This window comes from Puma concolor, chromosome E4 (assembly GCF_028749965.1).
Source record: "Puma concolor isolate L17-30 chromosome E4, mPumCon1.1.hap2, whole genome shotgun sequence".
In the NCBI taxonomy this organism is placed as follows: Eukaryota; Metazoa; Chordata; class Mammalia; order Carnivora; family Felidae; genus Puma; species Puma concolor.
The window spans coordinates 43,965,153-43,981,624 of record NC_141683.1 but is presented as its reverse complement, the minus strand read 5'-3'; the positions used below and the strand labels follow the sequence as shown (position 1 = coordinate 43,981,624).

The following is a 16,472-nucleotide window of genomic DNA, read 5'->3' as shown; positions in this document are numbered from 1 at the left end:
TCATATACTTGAGAATAAAAATATATGCAACATTCAAAAGCACATACACACACCAAATCTGTGGGCTGAAAATTAACAGTGAAACCTTTGTTGGGTGATGGCCATGCTCTATGTCTTGATTGATATTTGGATTGCATAGGAATATTTGTTTCACAAAAATCACTGAGTGATACACTTCAATTTATACATTACATATAAATTTTACTTCAAAAGAAAAAAATCATAAGAAAATATAACCCCAGTTAGTGATATACATGCTGTAGTGTTTAGGGGTGAAGTGCACTGATGCCTGCAGCTTACTTTAAAATACTTTAAAAAGTCATGTGGATTGTTGGGTGAATACATGGTTGCTTGCTTCCATTGAATAAAGCAAGTATTGTAGGGGTGTCTGGGTGGCTCATAGGTTGAGTGTCCGACTTCAGCTCAGGTCATGATCTCACAGTCTGTAGGTTTGAGCCCTGTGTCAAGCTCTGTGCTGACAGTTCAGAGCCTGGAGCTACTTCAGATTCTGTGTATTCCTCTCTTTCTGCCTCTCCTTCCCCTTGCTCATGCTCTGTCTCTCTCTCTCTTTCTCAAAAATAAACATTTAAAAAAATTTTAAAAAGCAAGTATTGTAAAATGTTAAAACATATAGTACACATCAGTTTAAATCAAATAGTATTTTATTAACCACACGATACATATTAAGTTGTCAACTAGAAGTTTGGACACTTCTTTACTGTTTAGTGCACAAATGACATTTATTTATAGACCCTATTTTGATTATCTCTTAACTTGTAAAATGTTGCCCATAATATGAAAGTTAGAAAAATAACTTTTAAGAGGTGCCTGGGTGGCTTAGTTGGTTGAGCGTCCAACTTTGGCTCAGGTCATGATCTCGCGGTTTGTGGGTTCGAGCCCCACATCGGGCTCTGTGCTGACAGCTCAGAGCCTGGAGCCTGCTTAGGATTGTCTCCCTCTCCCTCTTCCCCTCCCCTGCTCACACTCTATCTCTCTGTCTCAAAAATAAAAAACATTAAAAAAAGGAAAAATAACTTTTAAGTGTTTTTTAATCTAAAAAATGTGAAGAAACTATAATTAGTGGTTCTTCCCTTGGTTCGGACTATGTGGCAATAATGATCTCAAAATCTTAGTGGCTTATAACAAAAGTTTGTTTTTCATCTATAGTGGGGTCAGGATTGATTCAATATCTTCTTCACTGTAGAACCCATGATGAAAAAGCAGCCCTCATTTGAAACATAATAGTCTCATGTCAGAAGGAAAAAGAAACTGGTGGTGACTGACTATGGAATGGCTATTAAAGTTTCCATTCAGAAGCAGGACTATCATTTCCAGTTATATTTCAATGATCAAAGAAAGTCACATGACCATACCTGCTACAAGGAGCAGAGACATTTCATCCTCCCATAGGCAGGGACCCATGGAAGAGGCAATGAATATTTTGAGCAAAATTACAGTCTATTGCAAAGTAATAGAAGTTTAAAGTTTCAGCAGAAATTTATTGAACTTCTGTGTCCTAGTACTTCTATGATTAAGGAGACATGTTCAAAAAATGTTTGCTGAGGAATGAATTTTTCTGTATTGTGTCTTTCAAAATTTATGAAAGAATCACAAATTATTCTATAGGGTCCAGGAAAAAAATGTAAATGACTAAGATAGCAGGGCCTGGAGTACATGCTTTATTATTATTATCATCTTGCATTCTAGCATGGCACATTGGTTACAAGTGTTGAGCTAATATTGATACATTATTATTAACTGAGGTCCATAGTTACATTAGCATTCATTTTTTTTGTGTTGTACAGTCTCATGGGTTTTAACAAATGCATAATGTCATAGTATATCCAGTGCTTTAGTATCATACAGAATAGTTTCATTGACTTGAAAATCTCAGGCTCAATATATTCATCCCTGATGCCTCCCCCTGAATCTCTGGCAACCACTAATATTTTTACTGTCTCTATAGTTTTGCCTTTTCTAGACATCATACAGTTGGAATCATACAGTATGTATGTAGCTTTTTCAAATTGGCTTCTTCCACTTAGCAATATGCATTTTTTTTATTTTTTAAAATGTTTATTTATTTTTGAGAGAGAGAAAGAGACAGAGCGCGAACTGGGGAGGGACAGAGAGAGACGGAGACACAGAATCCAAATCCGGCTCCAGGCTCTGAGCTGTGAGCACAGAGCCCAAGGCGGGGCTGGAACTCAGGAGCCTCGACATCATGACCTGAGCTGAAGTCGGACACTTAACCGACCTAGCCACCCAGGCGCCCCTAGCAGTATGTCTTTAAGGCTCCTCCATGTCTTTTCTTGGCTTGATAGCTCATTTCCTTTTATCACTGAATAATATTCCATTGTTTTGATTACCAGAGTTTGTTAATCAATTAACTTACTGAAGGACATTTTGCTTGATGCTGGTTTGGGGGTAATTATGAATAAATCTGCTATAAACATTTCTGTAGACATGAGTTTTCAACTCATTTGGGTAAATACCTATGAGAATGATCGCTGGATCATATGGTAAGATTGTGTTTAAGTATTTATTTTCTTTTCTCATAAATCTTCAAGTTGGCTTGGGTTTAGTTGATCTTACATGTATGTGGCTGGGCCAAGCTGGACTCTCCTGGGTCCAGTTAGGTTTGGGTCCAAGCTAGGATAGGATTGGTCCCCTCCAGATATCTCTTTCTGGGATTAACAGCTATCCAGAACATGTTATCATGGCAACAGCGGAAACATAAGAGGTCAAGGTAAGCCACACGGACTTAAGGTCTCTGCTCATGTCATGATCATTAACAATCCATTGGCTAACAAATACATGGCCAAGACCAAAGCCAGTATGTCAGAGATGAATACTGTACTGATTTTGCTGGGAGACACTGCAAAGTTACTTTGTAGTGGAAAATCAGAAGGGAGTAAAGAATTGTGAACATTAGTTCCATCTATTACACTAGCCCATGTGGCTATAAGACCTAATTTCTTTGAGTCTCAGTTTCTTCATCTATAAAATATGAACAATTTCAAGTAACCACACAGAGTTATTGATATGACATTGTACATACAAATATTTCTAAATTTTATAAAGCTCTACGCATGTCAGGCATTATTAGAGAAAAAGGGTTGTTGCTATTAAAATGATTGCTTTCAGGGATTAGAGGCACAGAAGTCAATTGGTTTAGTTAACAACAGCAACAACAAAAAAAGACTTTAGATATCTTTCAAAAATAATCACACTAATGTGGGTTTCCTTACTGGATATTCCAATTGACTGTTTAATAATATTTACACTAGAGATTAAAAAAGAAATGAAGACAAAAGGGGAAGGGAAATGTTAGAATTTTGCATTTTAAACACTAAGGATATCAAACTGGTATTATCTGCTCCTTACAATGTGGCATTTATTAACTTTAGTACATGTTTTATCAATATTTTTTCCAATAGAAAGAATGATTTCACTGAACCATTCTCAACTACCTCCCCTTTCCTTTTCATCAATCTACTTGAGCTGGTATCAAGATCCTTTCAGTGTTTCCCAACCAGAGCATCCATCAAGATTCAGTCTCTAAATCAGTTTTATTTCTATCTACTCACCTATATATCTCTTAGTACAAACATCAATCTATTCATTTGTTTATCTATCCCTTCACTCCCACATGTATGTCCATCCTTCCAGCTATCCCTTCACCTGTACATCCATCCATCATCTGTCCATCCATTCGTCCATCCAATATCTACACAATATCCACTGCTACTGAGCCAGACATAGGAATACCAAGATAAAGATACTGCCCTAGCAATCCGGTACAGAAACTGGTAAGAAAAATTACATCACAATGGGACAAGCACCATCAGAGATAAGTATCACAGAGCACTGTGGTGGTAGAGGAAACTCCTGTACTTGGAGAAAAGAGATACTGGAATTTTCTAGGTGAGGTGATATATTTGCTGAATTTTGAGGCAAAAATAGTGAAGGAGCAGTATAGGAAATAGAAGAAAATGAGATGAGTCTGGAGAAACTGTATAGTTTGGCCTGGCTAGAATGTAGAATGAATAAATCAGAGACGACTCTAAAAAGGTGGACACAGATGAGATGGCAGATGGTCTTTCTTCAGTTCTGGTTTAAAATCTTATGAAGAAAGCTGCTGGATTTCTGTCCACCTACATATTTTATTATCTTGGTTAGGTGTACTTTTTTTCAAAGGTACACTATTCTAGTTTCCCCAATTTTCAACTGAGGATGTGGAGACCTCATCTCAGATATATTTTGACAATTTTAAAAGCATCTTAAACAGCAACCTAACTAATGCAAGAGGAGGCAGGTATCATTAGTTCTTTCAAAGAAAATAAAATGCTGGGTAATTGTTACTCATCTAATTCTTCCTCTCCCACAACTTTTGCTTCTATATACTTTGCATTTATTAGTAACAGTATTCGTGCATCTGCAAGGGTGAAAAAAATCACCCTAGTTCGAACTAATACTTGAAAAAATTATAATCAACTATACATCTCTAACTGGTAGCATTAACATCCAAGCTGTGCTGTATCATTCTTTCGCATCAGTGGACTGCTTCTAAGTTGTTTAGGAGGTTTCCTGAATAAATCAAGGACTAGATGATGTGGCAGGGTGGGATGAGGGAACAGAGAAAGAAAAGTTAAGTGTAATAATGGAGTCCTGGCTTCTGAAAGGTTTCTTTCTCCCTGCTCATGAAGAATTATCTTCCCTCCTGTCCCTGCGTTGACTCCACGAATTCGGCTTCCCAATTAACAACTTATTCTGCACCTGCCGCCTGAGCCACCCAAGGAGGATGTCACTTAGCTACGCTCCAGGTGCAGCCCCTGCCCGCCCCCGCAGGCTGTGACTCTCTCATTCCAGCTCACTGGCTCTCTCTGCCCAGCAAGGACAGCCATTTCTACTCCGCCCATCCCCACGGAGCCAATAAACAGTGTTCTTGGCCCCGCCCCTGGTCCTGACAGATAAGCCTCCCAGCCAACCAGGCTTCGAATCTTCTTCCTCCAAGGCACGCCCACTCTCTCGTTCCCCTTCTTTCCCCAGCACTGAGACCCACCTACAGTCTGCAACAGAGAAAAGTGAGCTAGTGGAAAGTTACCTGCCCTTTCATCCAAGGAACATTTATTGAGCGCCTGTTGATGCCAAGTCTGAGTGGGGAGGGGGCTGGGTGTGAGTTGGGTGTGGGGAGATGGGATGAGGAGTAGAGGGAACATGTTTTTCCCAACTTCAGTACTTAGAGCAAGAGGAGAGAAGTAAACAAGGGAGTAGCTGTTACATAAGGAAAGTGCTGGAGGCTCTCAGTAAATATCAAGTACAATAGTCCCCCCTTACTTTTGGTTTCAGTTACCTGCTCTCAACCACAGTCCAGAGGCAGATGATCCACTTTCTGACCTATCATCAGAAAGGCATAGTAGCTTAATGCTAGGTCACAATGCCTACCTCATTCACCTCACTTTGTGCATCACCACAGGAAGAAGGGTGAGTAGAGTGCAAAAAAATATTTTGAGAGTGAGAATAATATTCATATATTTTATTACGGTGTATTATTATAATTATTCTAATTTATTATGAGTTGTTAAGTTCTTACTGTGACTAATTTATAAATTGAACTTTACAATAGGTATGCATGTATCGGGGGGAAAAAAACATTATATACAGGGTCCAGTACTACCTATGGCTTCAGGAATCCACCAGGAGTTTTGGAACGTATCCTGCAGAGATAAGGAGGGACTACTACAATCTTGCTAGACTAGTAAGTTAGGGAAGGTTCCTGTAGGAACCATCATTTGATGTGAGACCTGAAGAATGAAGGAGCTAGCTGGGCAAAAGGAGGTAAGGAACTGAGGAGAGAGAAGAGGGGACAGAGCTCCAGTAAGAGAAACAGTATGAGGGAATGCTTCTGTTGAGAGAGATCACAATAAGTTCCAAACACTCAAACACCAGTTTGGGTGGAACATGGGATAGTCCAGCAAGAAAAAAATGGAGGTGGACAGGAAACCAGAAATCAGTTTCTGGAGAACTCTGTAAGACACGGACTACACTTTATCCTAACAAAAAGCTATCAAAGGTTTTTGAAGTAGCAAGGTGTCATGATTAGATCTAAAATTTACGAAGATCACTCTGATGATGGTGTGGAGAATGTATTGAAAGGCAAGACTAAAGGAAGAAAATCAGTTAGTAGGTTGGTGTTGATCCAGTAATGTGAACTAGGATGGTAGCAGTGGGGATGAAGAGATACAGATGGATTTGAGAGATACTTTGGACATAGAATTAACAAAACTTGGATGGAGTGGCAGGTAATTGAAGATGAAGAGTCAAGGATGACTGATTTCTGGCATCAGCAACTAGATGGATAGTGATCATAAAAGTTATCTCTTTCTCTCTTCTCCATGCCTTCACCACTTTTAAAGCCATTATCTATAGCTATTATCTACTCCCTTTAGTGATTCTCATTTGTGTAGAGACTTGATTGCCTTCCCAGATTATAAATTCCTTGAAGATATGGACACCATCTTTTTCAGGTTTTCTTTTGCTTAGACTGCATCACAAAGGATCCATTTGAATGATCAAATGAATGAATGAACTCAAGGTTTTGAGCCTCAAAACCAGAAAAATCAATGTTGCCAGGGCCCAAACTATAGATGAACTTGAAGCTCTGAAAATTAATAGGCTTGTGGACCAAGAAGAGTATCAGCCAAGGCCTGAACTTTGAGAAATATACCATTTACATAAAGGATTAGATTACTAAATATTTTAGGCTTTGTGGGCCTAACTCTGTCACAGCTACTCAACTCTCTAAAGTAACACAAAAGTAGCCATTGACCATACATAAACAAATAGACATGGCTGTCTTTCAATAAGACTTTATTTACAAACACATGTGATCAAATTTGGGGCCCATGGCTCATAGTTTGCTGACCCCTTTTCTAGATCATAATTTGTAGATTTGAGTGCTGTTTTGGGATAAGGAGTTGGCTTTGTAGTACAAACAACCTTAGAAAATCACAGAAGTGGCCTCAAGTCCCCTCCCCCTAAGTATCTTTGTGCCTGGTACAATGCCAAATATATAGTAAGTGTCTAGTAAATATTGAATCAAGGTCACCTGCAAATGCAATATTAAAGAATCACAGAACCTGGTAAGATCTCTCCACCAAAAGCTCTTGGCAAATAACAAGGAATCAAATGGTAACAACCAAAGTTATCATTTTGATATCTGGCTTTTATTCTTCTTTACTTTTCTCATATACTGTGTGTTAGATATTGTGCTAGGTTTTTTTAATATATATATTCACACAGGATTCTCATAACAACCTTGAAAGGAGGGTACTTTTATTCCCACCTAAAGAATGAAGATAATAAATGCTATGCTTTGCATTATGCTCCCTCCCCCCCCCCAATGATATGTTGAAGTCTTAACCCTTGTTACCTTAGAATATAATTTTATATTTGGAAATAGGGTTATTGCAGCTGTAATGATTTAAGTTAAGCTGAAGCCATACTGGAGTAGAGTGGGCTCCTAATGCAACATGACTGATGTCTTTATAAGAAGACAACTATGTGAAGACACAGAGACAAGGATAATGCCACATGAAGACAGACAATTGGAATGATGCTTCTACAAGCCAAGGGACACCTGGGGCTACTAGAAGTTAGAAGAAGGCTTGGAACAGATCTTTCCTTGGGGCCTTCAGGAAAGCTTGACCCTGCTGAAAACTTAGTTTTGAACTTCTAGCCTCCAGAATTGTGAGACAATAAATTTCTGTTCTTTTTATGCCACCCAATTTTTGGTACGTTCTTATGGCCTAGGAAACTAATATACTGAGACTTTTAAGGAAGTTTTCACTTGTCCAAGATCACCCAGATAGTCTGAGACAGAGTGAATATTCAAACCTATGGTTGCCTTTTTCCCAAATCCATGTTCTTTTGCTTATACTGAGATGAATCAATCTTTGATCCTACTTATAAAGTAGGATAAATCTGTCTGTCATTATCTATCTATCTATCTATCTATCTATCATCATCATCTAACTACTGATTGATTTCTCTACCAACACTATCTTTAAAAAGAATGTTTCTAATACTTTTATAATCACAAGCTATAAATTCTACTTTTCACTCCCTTCTTGCCTCACCCTATTAATTTTTTGTGCTATGTTTAAGTAAACCATCTTAATCTATTTGTGCATTTAAAAAATTTATCTATGCATATGTCTTTTAAAAAAGCTTCTCCAGCACATACCTTAATGAAGATTTTTATTATATAGTTAATAAATATCTCTAGGTGATATTTCCAGGAAATGAGGAAATGGAAGGTGAGAAAAAGTAAATATTTTGCACCTTTTAAAATATATTATCTCCAATCCCCATTGCAATCCCAAGAGGCAAGCGTTTTGTTTTTTTTTTTTTAATTTTTTTTTCAACGTTTTTATTTATTTTTGGGACAGAGAGAGAGCATGAACGGGGGAGGGGCAGAGAGAGAGGGAGACACAGAATCAGAAACAGGCTCCAGGCTCTGAGCCATCAGCCCAGAGCCTGACGCGGGGCTCGAACTCACGGACCGCAAGATCGTGACCTGGCTGAAGTTGGACGCTCAACCGACTGCGCCACCCAGGCGCCCCGAGGCAAGCGTTTTTAACTCTATTTTTGGAAGAAGAAATTCAGGCTCAGAGAAGGTTAAGAAACTAGTTTCAGATCAAAGCTAGTATGTGGCAGAGCCAACATTCCACCCAGGTCTGTCTGGCAGGCTGCAAAGACCACACTGTCCTCAGTTTATGTTAGCCACATGTATTATTCTCCCCTCTTTCCCTCGCCATCTTCATGACACTATTTCCAAACTAACACTACCTTTCCCCATTTCCTTCACAAAGATTCATTTTCCATATTCACTTATATCACTAAACCCTTGTCGCTCCTTGCTTAAATTGGCCAGGACTAATATTGTGAAATATGTAGAAGTCCTCTCAGGGATCTCCTTATCTTTTGATTGTTTGGCAAACGTTAGCAAGGCCTTGTTCAGTATCTTGGAAGTTGACAAACACACCCAGCATTTTCTCTTCTCTTACATTCTTAGAGACTAAGGTGCTTTTCTCCTATATGAGAGGCCCACCCTCTGGTCCATTGGTCCCATCCCATTTAGTCTCTTTAGGGATATTCCTGGGTCTCAGATCTGTATCTTAATCACCCCCTCCTCCCCTACTGCTTTCTCTCTGCTTACTAATAGTCATTCTTAAAAAAAAAAAGTCCTTCCTTTATTCTGTCCACTCCTCAAGTCACCACCAAATGGCTCTCTTTCAATCTATTTCTTCCAGCCCTTAAAAGGAATGTGTAGTCTACAGTTTCGACTCCATTTCTTCTTCAACTAGCCTACATTGGTCATATTTTGCCCCCATCTTCCACTGAAGGTGCTCTAAGACTACATGAAAGCCTCTTAAATATCAAAGCCACTGCATGCTTTGAGGCCATTATCCTACTCCATTTTTCTGCTGCATTTAAAGTTTTTACTATCTCATTCTGCTTAAAACTCTTCCCTCTTTTGGTTTATGGAAGATTGCATCCACCTATGCTCCTCTTGATTTTCTTCTTCCTCTGCCTTCTAACACGGCCCGCACTGTTTGTCTCTCATTTCATGCTTTCCTGAGAATCCTTCCACTCCGATAGCTTCAACCAACACCTTTACTCAGAGCTGTTCATCCGAATTATATAGCTGATCCTGTCCTCACCCGACCTCCCCTTCAATATTTTCAAAGGACTTTTTCTTACCATGAGTTTTGAAGAAAAAGTAAAAATTTGCTATCAGACTCACAAAGTAGAGAGAGAGAGTATTCTGAGCAGGCAGATGCAAATCATATGCAAAAATAAAAAGATATGAAAGATTAGTGCAGATTGAGAGGGATGTAATCAGTGTAGTTGAGCTACAGTGTGAAGTGCAAGTGGTGGGCCAAAGGCAGATAGTCAGGGGTCAGATGATATTAGATTTTAGCCTGTGTATGCATGGTGCACCACTGTGGAATTTGACATGGAAAGTGACTACCATGATGGCTCTGAATTCTAGAAAGTTCACTACGTTAGGAGGGTGAAGAAAGGCTGAGACTAGAGGAAGGAGACCAATGAGGTTGTATCAATAATCTAGGTGACAGATGATGATGGAGTGAACTAGGACAATAGAAATGGCTTGGAGAGTGGGGACAACAGGATGAAGAGAATCAAGAGAATTTCGTGATTAATCAAGTAAAAGTGTACATAAGAAGATGGACTCTAGGATGATGGGGTTTCTAGTTCGGGTAACTAGGTAGATGAAAAGCTATTCAGCATAATGGATGATAGGAAGTGAAGTAGATTTACTGGTCAACATTCATTCATTCACTCACCAAACAGATATTTCCTGAATGATTTCTATGTTGGGCACAAGTTTGAGATGCCTTAAAATATTCAGGTTTGAGATGTTTAGCAAACTCGTAGAGAAAGGCACCTAAAACTCAGAAGAGGCACCTAAAAGACACCTAAAACTCTGCATTGTGTTGGTGTTATTCACAACATTGTGATATATGTTCTTGTGGGCAAATTTTTGCCCAGATGTTCAATTAACTATATTGTGCAGAAGGTATTATTGAAATGAGAACTAGTTCAAATGTCTAATAATCCGATACCATGTTACTGATATTACTTTCTTAAATAATATCCTTTAAATTTGTGTTCTTGTACAATTAGCATAATTTTTTTTCCAAAAAGAACAAGTGTGCAACTGCATAATTGAGTAGTATATGACTGGTTTATGAAAAACTGACATAGAATAAAAGGTTAAAAAATCCTCTTCATAAGCATTTTTATTACCCCTGAAGGAACTGCTACCTTCACCATCTTTAGGAGTGTACTTTGAATTTACAACATTTTATATATATATAATACTTATTCATTGTTGATAGCTTTATGAATACTTACATTCCTTTTTGGGAAACGGGAAAAATATACAAAGAACTTAAATATATGTATACTTTTTGATCCAATAACCAACTTCTGGAAATTCAACTGTTCTAAATAATCCAAGCAATGAAAAAAGCTATATGCATGATGATGTTTATCGCAAGTTTATTTTTATTTTTTGAAGCAAAGGAAGCAATCTTGACATCCAAGTTCATCTATATGTATTCATTAAAATTATGGTTAGGAAAATTATAGAAAGATATGGAAAATGTGTATTATAGAATGATAAGAGAAAAAGCAGAAAAATTTTTAAGTAGATTATAATTACAATTATATATACATATATATATATATATATGTATATATATATATATGAAAAATAATGGGAGTAAATTTGCCAAAATACCAACAATAGTTATATTTGAATGGGGAAATTAAGGATTATTATTTTTAGTTTTCAAATTATCTATGTATCAGAGATTGATCATTTTTGTTTTTCCAGAAACCACTGGCCCCTTTTCTGGTAAAAGTGCCCTGACTTTCCCTAGGGAATTGATAGTTCCTTCTCTGAGTTCAGGTGGTTTTAGTGAGGTTGATGCCACCCCTGCCAGGCTCATTAGAGGCAATTAGAGCCAATTCTAGGAAGTTTATTGGAACTTTAGGAAATGATGCAGGTTCTTTCCACTGTGACTTGCTAAGAAGATAGGATATAAGTCTGGAGCTTCAGGCAGCACTATTGTCATCATGGGGGTAGAATCCATCTGTGAAAAGAGCCAAGACAGAGCAAAGCAGAGATGAGATGGAAGGAGACTGAAGCCTGGGAACATTGTTTGAGCCTCTGGAGGTAGTCATGTCTAATGTAAAACTACTCCTGGACTTTTCAATTACACGAGCTCACAATTTTTCTTTTTTTTGTAAGCCAGATTTATTTTTTTGTCTTTTAGTTTACAACAGAAAGAGCCTTCAATCACTAATAATCAGATCATACTCATTTTATGTTTTTTTTATTAATTTTTTTTGATGTTTATTTATTATTGAGAGAAAGACACAGAGTGTGAACAGGGGAGGGGTAGAGAGAGGGGGAGACACAGAATCTGAAGCAGGCTCCAGGCTCTGAGCTGTCAGCACAGAGCCCAACGCGGGGCTCGAACTCACAGACCACGAGATCATGACCTGGGCCGAAGTTGGTCACCTAACCAACTGAGCCATCCAGGCGCCCCCCCCCCCCCTTTTTTAAATTGTGTTTAAAAAATGTGTTTTTTAAAAAATCATATGCATCAATACACATTCCTGAAGCATTCTAAATAAGCATTCTGAAGTTTGAATTCATTTATTGAGCTGTACTAGAAGCATGGATGAAATATTGATATTAATTTCAAGATTCCAGAAAAAAGATCTTGACTTTGCCCAATCACATTGCCCTCCTAAAGTTACTAAAGTATTTAAACAGAGGGAAGAAATACAAATGGACTTATTAGAAATTGGGCTAGTGTTTGTAATTCCTGGCAATAGACATCTCTTTGTCTCTCTGGCACACTTCTCCTCCTAACAGCATCTCTTACTGTTTTTTTGGGAACTACTTCCCCTTCCAACTCTCCCAGGGGATCAGATTATCTAAATTAGGCCATTGGGGCCCTTTTGGGATTTTTTTGAATACAAATTAAGGAAAGAGATTCTTTTTTTTTTTTTTTTTTTCTCCAGAGGGAAAGCTGAAAGATGCAGGTGTTCAGATTCTAGCTTACAGAAGATGCTGGTCTGAGAGAAAGAAGCCAATTTGCTGAGGAAAGCAGGGGCAAAAGACAGTCCAGAAGGCATATTTATCCAGTTATAGTCACCCCCAAGGATAAAATAGCTACATTCCTGCCCTTCCATAGTTTGATTGTATAAGGCAATAAATTCTTTTTCTTCCCCTAAGCTACTTTCCACTGGATTTACTCATTTGCATCAGAGAGTCCTGACTAAAATTATCTCCAGTGCCATGCCCTAATGACCTAGGTAGGGTCCTGTGGCCAAGCCTAAAGGCCACTGTAGATCTGTCCTTTCCCTAAATCCAAATCTTGGGACTTGCCAACTTCTAGTCAATGGCATGTTGCTGGAGACAAAGCCACCAAGCCAAGGATATGCACTTAGGAATATGTCTGTCTTAGTGTTTTGGGGCTGCTATAACAGAATACTCTAGACTGAATGACAGCAGAAACTTATTTCTCACAGTTTGGGAAGGTTGGAAGTTCTAATATCAAGGTGCCAGCAGATCTGATGTCTGGTGAAGACCTGCTTCCTGGATTATAGATGGCCTTTTTTCACTGTGTCCTCCCTTGTCACGAGGGAGCTCTCTGTTGTCTCTAAGAGCACTAATCCCATTCATGAGGGGTCCACCCTCATGATCTTTCCAATGGCCTCACTTCCAAATACCCTTACATTGGGGATTAGATTTCAACATATGTATTTGGGGAGGGAGCATGAACATTCAGTCTATATCAGTATGAATGACAAAGACAGAAGATAATGCAACATGACAGGACATATTTCCAATAGGGAAGCCCTCAGTCAATGTGCCCACTTAGTTGAATAGAAGGAGTGGGAGGGAGGGAGGGGGAGAGAGAGAGACAGAGAGAGAGGTTAAGACCAGTCAGCTGTGAAGAGGCAGATTCTTAGCTATAAAGAAGGAACTAGAGATACCAGAAGGCTGACTGTGGTTTAATTTACCCAACCATCTACATGGCACTAATAAATGGAAGAAACAACAACTAGGAAATATGGTTCAGTCAATGACTTGGAACCCAACTGGATTAACAATTCTTTCTCCTCTGGGAAAGGGAGAAAGGAAAAAAAAAGTGATAGAAGAGAGGAGACAAAGGTAGAGAATCTGATGGAGGTTGCCTTCCACCTAGTCATGTGGCTGTTAAGCACTTGAGATGTGGCTAATACAACTGAGGAATTGAATTTTTAAACTTGCTTAATTTTAATTTTAAAACTGCAGTAGTGTAAAATATTTCTCCATTAAGCACAGCTTTATTGTTTTGGTAGGATCATATTTCACTTTAACCACTGTGTTGTCTCAGATTTTATTACCATAGTATAGTGTGTGTGTTAGGCCTGTGTGTCATTTCTAGTATTACACATAAACACATCACTGATCTAATCAGTGTCAACCTACTGATTCCATTTGAATGATATTTTTTTCTAATTTTTTTAATGTTTTATTTATTTTTGAGAAAGAGAGAAAAAGAGAGAGAGAGAGAGCACAGGAGGGACAGAGAGAGAGAGAGGGAGACACAGAATCCAAAGATAGGTTCCAGGCTCTGAGCTAGCTGTCAGCACAGAGCCCGACACGAGGCTGGAACCCACGAACCGCGAGATCGTGACCTGAGCCGAAGTCAGATGATTAACTGACGGAGCCACCCAGGCGCCCCTGAATGATATTTTTTCTAGGCACCAATGTAATGTAATGCATTTATCTGAATATTTTATGCAGGCAGTTTGGGTTATAGTGGTACCTATGTAAATTATAACTGGTAACTAAATTGAAACACATTATTGTAATTATAATACAATTCAATTATTTTTCCAGATTAAAAAAATAAGGATGGATGGATTTTTAAATTTAAAACAAGGGCGTAATACTGATGTAGAATCAAATGAAAATGCAAACGCTAGTGCTATGCCCAGAAAAGTAAAGAAAAAAGATAGATCGAAAGAAGGAAAGCTGCAAATTTCACACTGAATTGCAATTTGCTGTTACAAAAACCAAAAAAACCAAAAAACTTTGTCACATAAAAAGCATTTTAAAGATAAGAAAATGGACATGGTCAACAAATAAATAGTAAATTTGATCAATAGTCAAAAGAAGATCAATGAAGTTAATTGCCTGAAAACCATGATTAAATGACCAACAAAACATTCTTAAATGATTTTTAGCAAGATCTGAGTTTGTAACATTGTTCAGCTATAAAACAACTTGAATTCTTGTGTGCACCTGCACACATGAACACTTTTAGATGGAGAGATGGTATAAAAAGTTATGTGTTTTAGAAATCTTGTTAGAAAATTATGAAGAAAAGACTAAAACATATGTTTTCCAAAAAGCGAAATATCTCTAGTTAAAGCCACCAAATAATTTTTCATAGCATACGAGAACTTTCTAACAACGTCAAAGATCAACTGATTCAAATTTTAAAAATTGCTAATGAGAAACTCATTTTTTTGTTCCTTTTTAATATATATTGAAAATACTTGTGCCTAGTTTTCAGAAGCACAGTATGAAGTATCATGGATACAGTTAAAATTTTTCAGTATATATGTGCAAATGAACATGAATCATTGTTGGTTTATGAAATGGTGAAAGAAGTAGGAGACAATAAATTTAATAACTTTGTGTTCTTTTCATTTTGGTTGAATAGTAGAAGAGTTTTATAAAGATTTGTTGTGCGATTAACTAAATTTTTTGGAAACAGAAGTAATGCTTGCTAAATATTTAGTGATCAAAGATGAAAATGTCAGTGTGTTACTGACTTATGATTTCTCACTATCATGTTTCTCAAGGAACACCTACATTTGAAGCTCTAAGGGGGGAGAAAAGTTATATGAGACCTATAAATCTGCAAGCATTTATGTTGAAATTGAACATTTTCGTGATATAAATCAATCCTAATAACTTGTATACTTTCTCTAATATGGACCAAAATGTATAAGGTTTTATTCATGATTGGCAGCATTACACAAATTAGCTGGATAAACTGCAAGAAAATTTTGAATAACAGTTTAATATTTATAAATTTAGAGTTACTTTCAATTTATATAAAATCCTTTGGAATTTGATACTAATCGTACAAGAGTTAGTGAGTTTATTTAACTTGGACAAACATGATTTTGAACCTGAAATATATTTGTTTTAAAGTCAAAGAAATTCTTCTATAAAAGATGAACCGGTTTTAGAAATGTGAATGGAGATATTAAAGGGATTGATATTTTGACAGTTGACTCAGTTATTGCAAAACTCTTCAACATGTCTGGATAGAACAACTTGGGTATATAAATCTGCTTTTTCCATTATGAAACTCAACCACAGATCAAGTTATTTCTGAGGAAAATTTTGCATCTGCATTGAGATGTGGTATACCTGCAGAATACACATCAGATTTCAAAAACTTAGTATGACAAAAGGAATGGAAAATACTCAATAATTTCATATTGATTGCATATTGAAATGATAACATTAGAAATATATTAGATAAATAAAGCATTATTGAAATTAATTTATACCTCTTTTTACTTTTTTTGATCTGACTACTAGAAAATTTAAAGTTTCATATGTGGATTGCATTAAACTCCTACTGGAAGCACTGGTCTAGAATGTGAAGCGTGTGGATGGATGACTGTTCCTTCCATGGTTGGCTAGCTCTTGGAGGATGGAAACCACAGATTGCTGATCATTTGCTTCCTGTACATTACTTTGATGTAAAGGTATTATATGAAAGAATACTTTTCATGTAGTAAATAATCAATAAATGTGCTTGCTAAATTTAATTTAATTTGGAATGAGA

The 16,472-nt window shown here is 37.3% G+C and overlaps 2 long non-coding RNA genes across 2 annotated transcripts in view; one reads left to right on the top strand and one right to left on the bottom strand.

Moving 5' to 3' along the window:
* LOC147572629 (uncharacterized) overlaps nt 1-5,398 on the bottom strand; it is a 21,898-nt gene extending 16,500 nt beyond the window's left edge. The window contains exon 1 of the long non-coding RNA XR_015245892.1: nt 5,357-5,398. This is a non-coding gene — a long non-coding RNA (uncharacterized LOC147572629). The remainder of the gene's footprint in view (nt 1-5,356) is intronic.
* On the top strand, nt 4,947-16,472 carry LOC147572628 (uncharacterized). The gene is made up of 3 exons (XR_015245893.1): nt 4,947-5,087; nt 5,353-5,487; nt 16,223-16,472. It is a non-coding gene; the product is annotated as an uncharacterized LOC147572628 (long non-coding RNA).